Raw genomic sequence first — 9,382 nt, 5'->3', positions numbered from 1 at the left:
AGTATACGTATTGTTTGGTTGTAGTATATTAGTGGTATACAGTGTTTAGTTGCTGGTATATTACTAGTATATACAGTGTTTGTTGTAGTATATTAGTAGGTATACAGTGTTTGGTTGTAGTATATATTACTGGTATACAGGAGTGTTTGGTTGTAGTATATTGTAGTAGTATACAGTGTTTGGTTGTAGTATATTACTAGCAGTATACAGTGTTTGGTTACAGAGTATATTACTAGTATACAGTGTTTGGTTGTAGTATATTACTAGTATACAGTGTTTGGTTGTAGTATATTACTAGTATACAGTGTTTGGTTGTAGTATATTACTAGTATACAGTGTTTGTTTGTAGTATATTACTAGTATACAGTGTTTGGTTGTAGTATATTAGTAGTATACAGTGTTTGGTTGTGAGTATATTAGTAGTATACGAGGTGTTTGGTTGTAGTATATTAGTAGTATACAGTGTTTGGTTGTAGTATATTACTGAGTATACGGTGTTTGGTTTGTAGTATATTACTAGTATACAGTAGTGTAGTATACAGTGTTTGTATATTGTAATTGTATTACTGGTATACAGTGTTTTGGTTGTAGTATATTACTATTAGTATATACTAGTAGTTTTACGTGTTGTTGTATATTGTGAGTATTATACAGTGTTTGGTTGTTGTATATTTAGTATATAAGTGTTATACAGTGTTTGGTTGTAGTATATTAGTAGTATACAGTGTTTGGTTGTAGTATATTAGTAGTATACAGTGTTTGGTTGTAGTATATATTAGTAGGTATACAGTGTTTTACGGTTGTAGTAGTATATTAGTAGTATACAGGTGTTTGAATTTGTATAGTATTACTAGTATACAGTGTTTGGTTGTAGTATATTAAGTAGTAGTATACAGTGTTTGGTTGTAGTATATTAGTGAGTATACAGTGTTTGGATTTGGCGTAAGTATATTAGTAGTATACAGTGTTTTTGTTATATGTAGTATATCGGTGAGGTATACAGTGTTTTTTGTTGTTAGTATATCAAGAAGTATACAGTGTTTGGTTGTAGTATATTAGTGAGTATACAGTAGGTGTTTGGTTTGTAGTATATTTAAACGAGTATTACAGAGTGTTTTGGTTGTAGTATATCAGTGGTATACAGTGTTTGGAACATAGTATATTACTAGTATACAGTGTTGGTTTGTAGTATATTACTAGTATACAGTGTTTGGTTGTAGTATATTGAGTAGTATACAGTGTTTGGTTGTAGTATATTAGTAGTATACAGTGTTTGGTTGTAGAGTATATTAGTAGTATACAGTGTTTTGGATTTGTAGTATATTACTAGTAGTATACAGTGTTTGGTTTGTAGTATATTAGTAGTATACAGTGTTTGGTTGTAGTATACTAGTAGGTAGCCACAGTGTTTTGCAATTTATGTAGTATATATAGTAGTATACAGTGTTTGGTTGTAGTATATTAGTAGTTATACAGTGTTTGGTTGTAGTATATTACTAGTATACAGTGTTTGGATTTATGTGAGTACATATTAGTAGTATACAGTGTTTTGGTTGTAGTATATTACTGGTACTAGTATACAGTGTTTGGTTATAGTATATACAGTAGGTATACAGTGTTTGGATGTTGTAGTATATTACTAGTATACAGTGTTTGGTTGTAGTATATTACTAGTATACAGTGTTTGGTTGTAGTATATTAGTAGTATACAGGGTGTTTGGTTGTAGTATATTACTAGTATACAGTGTTTGGTTGTAGTATATTAGTAGTATACAGTGTTTGGTTGTAGTATATCGAGTAGTAGTATACAGTGTTTTGGTTGTAGTATATCAGTAGTATACAGTGTTTGGTTGTAGTATATTAGTAGTATACAGTGTTTGGATTTTGTAGTATATCAGTAGTGTATATACAGTTGTTTTGGTTGTAGTATGTCACTGAGTATACAGTGTTTGGTTGTAGTATATTACTAGTATACAGTGTTTGGTTGTAGTATATTAGTAGTATACAGTGTTTGGTTGTAGTAGTATTTATAGTATACAGTGTTTATACAGTGTTTGGTTGTAGTATATTACTAGTATACAGTGTTTGGTTGTAGTATATTAGTAGTATACAGTGTTTGAGTTGTAGTATATTACTAGTATACAGTGTTTGGTTGTATATATTAGTAGTATACAGTGTTTGGTTGTTAGTATATTACTGAGTATACAGTGTTTGGTTGTAATATATTAGTAGCGAGTATACAGTGTTTGTTTGTAGTAGTATATTAGTAGTATACAGTGTTTGGTTGTAGTATATTACTAGTATACAGTGTTTTGGTTGTAGTATATTAGTAGTATACAGTGTTTTTTGTAGTATATTAGTAGTATACAGTGTTTGGTTGTAGTATATTACTAGTATACAGTGTTTGGTTGTAGTATATTAGTAGTATACAGTGTTTGGTTGTAGTATACAGTGTATAGTGTGTTTTGTTTGTAGTATATTAGTAGGTATACAGTGTTTGGTTTGTAGTATATTAGTAGTATACAGTGTTTGGTTGTAGTATATTAGTAGTATACAGTGTTTGGTTTGTAGTATATTATATTACTAGTATACAGTGTTTGGTTGTAGTATATTACTAGTATACAGTGTTTGGTTGTAGTATATTACTAGTATACAGTGTTTGAATTTGTAGTATATTAGTAGTGTATTATACAGTGTTTGGTTGTAGTATATTACTAGTATACAGTGTTTGGTTGTAGTATATTAGTAGTATACAGTGTTTGGTTGTAGTATATTAGTAGTATACAGTGTTTGGTTGTAGTATATCAGTAGTATACAGTGTTTGGTTGTAGTATATCAGTAGTATACAGTGTTTGGTTGTAGTATATATAGTCAGTGTTTGGTTGTAGTAGTATACAGTGTTTGGTTGTAGTATATATTAGTAGTATACAGTGTTTGGTTTGTAGTATATTAGTAGTATACAGTGTTTGGTTGTAGTATATTAGTAGTATACAGTGTTTGGTTGTAGTATATTACTAGTATACAGTGTTTGGTTGTAGTATATTACTAGTATACAGTGTTTGGTTGTAGTATATATTAGTAGTATACAGTGTTTTGGTTGTAGTATATTACTAGTATACAGTGTTTGGTTGTAGTATATTAGTAGTGGTACAGTGTTTTGGTTGTAGTATATTACTAGTATACAGTGTTTGGTTTGTAGTATATTAGTAGTATACAGTGTTTGGTTGTGTAGTATATTACTAGTATACAGTGTTTGGTTGTAGTATATTAGTAGTATACAGTGTTTGGTTGTAGTATATTACTAGTATACAGTGTTTGGTTTGTAGTATATTACTAGTATACACAGTGTTTGGTTGTAGTATATTACTAGTATACAGTGTTTGGTTGTAGTATATTAGTAGTATACAGTGTTTGGTTGTAGTATATTAGTAGTATACAGTGTTTGGTTGTAGTATATCAGTAGTATACAGTGTTTGGTTGTAGTATAATCGTAGTATACAGTGTTTGGTTGTAGTATATCAGTAGTATACAGTGTTTGTTGTAGTATATTTGTAGTATATCAGTAGCAGTAGTATACAGTGTTTGTTTGTAGTATATCAGTAGTATACAGTGTTTGGTTGTAGTATATTAGTAGTATACAGTGTTTGGTTGTAGTATATTACTAGTATACAGTGTTTGGTTGTAGTATATTAGTAGTATACAGTGTTTGGTTGTAGTATATTACTAGTATACAGTGTGTTTGGTTGTAGTATATTAGTAGTATACAGTGTTTGGTTTGTAGTATATTAGTAGTATACAGTGTTTGGTTTGTAGTATATTACTAGAGTATACAGTGTTTGGTTGTAGTATATTAGTAGTATACAGTGTTTGGTTGTAGTATATTAGTAGTATACAGTGTTTGGTTGTAGTATATTAGTAGTATACAGTGTTTGGTTGTAGTATATTAGTAGTATATTATACAGTGTTTAGTTGTAGTATATTACTAGTATACAGTTGTTTGGTTTGTAGTATATTAGTAGTATACAGTGTTTGGTTGTAGTATATCAGTAGTATACAGTGTTTGGTTGTAGTATATTACTAGTATACAGTGTTTGGTTTGTAGTATATCAGTAGTATACAGTGTTTGGTTGTAGTATAACAGTAGTATACAGTGTTTGGTTGTAGTATATTAGTAGTATACAGTGTTTGGTTGTAGTATATTACTAGTATACAGTGTTTGGTTGTAGTATATTAGTAGTATATACAGTGTTTGGTTGTAGTATATTAGTATATACAGTGTTTGGTTGTAGTATATTACTAGTATACAGTGTTTGGTTGTAGTATATTACTAGTATACAGTGTTTGGTTGTAGTATATTAGTAGTATACAGTGTTTGGTTGTAGTATATCAGTAGTATACAGTGTTTGGTTGTAGTATATTAGTAGTATACAGTGTTTTGGTTGTAGTATATTACTAGTATATACAGTGTTTGGTTGTAGTATATCAGTAGTATACAGTGTTTGGTTTGTAGTATATTACTAGTATACAGTGTTTGGTTTGTAGTATATCACTAGTATACAGTGTTTGGTTTGTAGTATATTAGTGGTATACAGTGTTTGGTTGTAGTATATACCACTAGTATACAGTGTTTGGTTGTAGTATATTAGTAGTATACAGTGTTTGGTTGTAGTATATTAGTAGTATACAGTGTTTGGTTGTAGTATATTACTAGTATACAGTGTTTGGTTGTAGTATATCAGTAGTATACAGTGTTTGGTTGTAGTATATCAGTAGTATACAGTGTTTGGTTGTAGTATATTAGTAGTATACAGTGTTTGGTTTGTAGTATATCAGTAGTTGTAATATACAGTGTTTGGTTTGTAGTATATCAGTAGTATACAGTGTTTGGTTGTAGTATATCAGTAGTATACAGTGTTTGGTTGTAGTATATCAGTAGTATACAGTGTTTGGTTTGTAGTATATCAGTAGTATACAGTGTTTGGTTGTAGTATATCAGTAGTATACAGTGTTTGGTTTTGTAGTATATTAGTAGTATACAGTGTTTGGTTGTAGTATATCAGTAGTATACAGTGTTTGGTTGTAGTATATTACTAGTATACAGTGTTTGGTTGTAGTATATTAGTAGTATACAGTGTTTGAGTTTGTAGTATATTAGTAGTATACAGTGTTTGGTTGTAGTATATTACTAGTATACAGTGTTTGGTTGTAGTATATTACTAGTATACAGTGTTTGGTTGTAGTATATCAGTAGTATACAGTGTTTGGTTTGTAGTATATTAGTAGTATACAGTGTTTGGTTGTAGTATATTAGTAGTATACAGTGTTTGGTTGTAGTATATTAGTAGTATACAGTGTTTGGTTGTAGTATATTAGTAGTATACAGTGTTTGGTTGTAGTATATTACTAGTATACATTGTTTGGTTGTAGTATATTACTAGTATACATTGTTTGGTTGTAGTATATTAGTAGTATACAGTGTTTGGTTGTAGTATACATATTAGTAGTATACAGTGTTTGGTTGTAGTATATTAGTAGTATACAGTGTTTGGTTGTAGTATATTAGTAGTATACAGTGTTTGGTTGTAGTATATTAGTAGTATACAGTGTTTGGTTGTAGTATATTAGTAGTATACAGTGTTTGGTTGTAGTATATTACTAGTATACATTGTTTGGTTGTAGTATATTACTAGTATACAGTGTTTGGTTACTTAAGTGAGTATTGTTATCACGATGTGTGTATATACGATCAGTCGTTCTCAGATTTTAATGAGTTAATGGAGGTCCTAAAAGTCAGTGATTATACAAAAAATAAAAATATTTGCTACTCTCAAAAGAGAACAATATCGGGGACGCTGCCGAAGTACATCTAGTAGAGTATTTGTGGATACAGAGAAAGAAGGTGTGTGTGATTCACTGGTGAGAGTTTATTCATTTAGTAATATGAACCGATTCTCACCGTTTGTACTGTCCCCACGCACGTACTAGATTAACCAACCCATACAATAGCTTCACTCGCCTCCTTTGACCATATTAGTGGCATATTAATTTATCCTAGTGAGTTAGAGGTACCGTTTTGGGTGTAAGATAATTTGACAAGACTATACAACCATGGATGCATGTGGTTTAGTTTTCATGCACCAACCATGTATAGTAGTTTAGTACGTGATGCGTTGTATATAATAAATAGTGCTTTACACACAAAGTTGGTCTAAATCTGTATAGATTACTTACTTAAATGGTCTATAAAATGTAAAAAGTGGTAATAGAGGATGGAATAATAGAAAGAAGTTAAATTACGTATATCGTGACCTTAAATTAAACTACAAAGATCATAGAATGGAGTCAAGTTAGATCACAAATTAAGGTTAAATTGTTGAGATCATAAAGTAGGGTTAAAACATAAGAAAACTAAAGTAGACTAGAATTAAACCACATAGAGTACAGCTTAATCACGTGGATCTTAGAGAAGAGTTAAACTACAGATATGGTAGAGTAAAATTAAACCACATAGAGTACAGCTTAATCACGTGGATCTTAGAGAAGAGTTGAACTACAGATATGGTAGAGTAAAATTAAACCACATAGAGTACAGCTTAATCACGTGGATCTTAGAGCAGAGTTAAACTACAGATATCGTAGAGTAAAATTAAACCACATAGAGTACAGCTTAATCACGTGGATCTTAGAGAAGAGTTAAACTACAGATATTGTAGAGTAAAATTAAACCACATAGAATATAGCTTAATCACGTGGATCTTAGAGCAGAGTTAAACTACAGATATGGTAGAGTAAAATTAAACCACATAGAGTACAGCTTAATCACGTGGATCTTAGAGCAGAGTTAAACTACAGATATTGTAGAGTAAAATTAAACCACATAGAGTACAGCTTAATCACGTGGACCTTAGAGCAGAGTTAAACTACAGATATTGTAGAGTAAAATTAAACCACACAGAGTACAGCTTAATCACGTGGATCCTAGAGCAGAGTTAAACTACAGATATGGTAGAGTAAAATTAAACCACATAGAGTACAGCTTAATCACGTGGACCTTAGAGCAGAGTTAAACTACAGATATCGTACAGTAAAATTAAACCACATAGAGTACAGCTTAATCATATGGACCGTAGAGCAGAGTTAAACTACAGATATTACAGAAATAAGTTAAGTGTGTTATTATGATGTCAGATAGAAATTAAATAAACTCCTTTGTATAGCAAAATGTTGACGGTACATGTTTGTAGAACTCCATAGAAAAGCATGCTTCTCTGTTGTAATGTTTGTGTTCCCATTTGAATAGGTCGTTCATTATATGACACGGTTTCGATAAAATAGAACACTGTATTGTTTTCGACTATTAACCTTGTACCTATGTTAACCTTGATGTCTACATTCCACTTATATATAGTAAAATTAATTAATTATCCAGTGTTCTAATATCCACCAGGAAAAAAAAGAAGAAAAAATTCCGATTCGAAATACCGAACACTCAAACCTTGACACCGTAGGTGGCGTGTTTGTAAACACCCAGAACCACATCCCACATGGGCCAAGGGTGGTAGCCAGTTTTTCATTGTACTCAGTTAGTGATGTCACAGTCTAAACAAAACCTGATGGTTTTCTTTTGTTACAACCACTTGAATAATGGAGGAAACATTTCAAGGATAACATTGTCTGGCAGCAGTGTGTAAGTCTGTATTTGCTGGCAGCAGTGTGTAAGTCTGTATTTGCTGGCAGCAGTGTGTAAGTCTGTATTTGCTGGAAGCAGTGTGTAAGTCTGTATTTGCTGGCAGCAGTGTGTAAGTCTGTATTTGCTGGAAGCAGTGTGTAAGTCTGTATTTGCTGGAAGCAGTGTGTAAGTCTGTATTTGCTGGCAGCAGTGTGTAAGTCTGTATTTGCTGGAAGCAGTGTGTAAGTCTGTATTTGCTGGAAGCAGTGTGTAAGTCTATATTTGCTGGAAGCAATGTGTAAGTCTGTATTTGCTGGCAGCAGTGTGTAAGTCTATATTTTAAACTTTACTATCTTAGCGTGGGTCTGTTTCGTCTGTGATATATAAATGTAAGAGCCACTTTTATTTGAACTAAACTTACATTTTGTCTAAGCAAGAACAAAATATTACACAAAATAAGAAGATAAAGTTTTATATCAAAATATGAATGCGCCCTAACATGCAAACTAGAATTGGGAACAATCCTACATTTAGCGGCTCAGCCCCCTTGTTCAAGAATTTGCTTGCGTGGAAACTTTCGAAAGAACATCTGTATTGTTAAGTAGACCTTGAGGTGAACATTAGTGTACAAAAAGAGTATGTTCATAAGAATCACACTTCTAACAACTTAAACGTATTTATTCTCTAGTCACGCCCGAGATAAACAAGAAACTTGAACTGCCAACGACAAATAAACTACAGGACTAGTTTTTCCGTCTGTGAAACAATATAACAGTAAGCAGGGTATAATAATACAACAGTAGCAGGGTACAAACAGTATAACAGTAGCAGGGTACAACAATATAACAATATCAGGGTACAAAAAAATATTACAGTAGCAAGGCAATTTTAACAATATAACAGTAGCAGGGGTACAACAACAATATAACAGTAGCAGGGGTACAACAATATAACAATATCAGGGGTACAAACAATATAACAATAGCAGGGCACAACAATATAACAGTAGCAGGGCAACAAACAATATAACAATAGCAGGGTACAACAATACAACAGTAGCAAAGTACAACAGTATAAACAATATCAGGGTACAAAAAAATATAACAGTAGCAGGGTACAACAATATAACAATAGCAGGGTTAACAACAATACAACAGTAGCAAAAAGTACAACAGTATAACAATATCAGGGTACAAAAAATATAACAGTAGCAGGGTACAACAATATAACAATAGCAGGGTACAACAATATAACAGTAGCAGGGTACAACAAATATAACAGTAGCAGGGTATAATAATAACAGTAGCAGCAAAAGTACAACAATATAACAGTAGCAGGGTACAAACAATATAACAGTAGCAGCAGGGCACAACAATATAACAGTAGCAGGGGTACAACAATATAACAGTAGCAGGGTACAACAACAATATAACAATAGCAGGGTACAAACAATATAACAGTAACAGGGCACAACAATATAACAATAGCAAGGGCACAACAATACAACAGTAGCTAAAGTACAACAATATAAACAATAGCAGGGTACAAAAAATATAACAGTAGCAGGGTACAACAATATAACAATAGCAGGGTACAACAATATAACAGTAGCAGGGTACAACAATATAACAATAGCAGGGTACAACAATATAACAGTAGCAGGGTACAACAATATAACAATAGCAGGGTACAACAATATAACAGTATCAGGGT

Source organism: Tachypleus tridentatus, unplaced genomic scaffold (assembly GCF_004210375.1).
Source record: "Tachypleus tridentatus isolate NWPU-2018 unplaced genomic scaffold, ASM421037v1 Hic_cluster_1, whole genome shotgun sequence".
NCBI classification, from domain to species: domain Eukaryota; kingdom Metazoa; phylum Arthropoda; class Merostomata; order Xiphosura; family Limulidae; genus Tachypleus; species Tachypleus tridentatus.
This window is presented reverse-complemented; position numbering follows the sequence as displayed.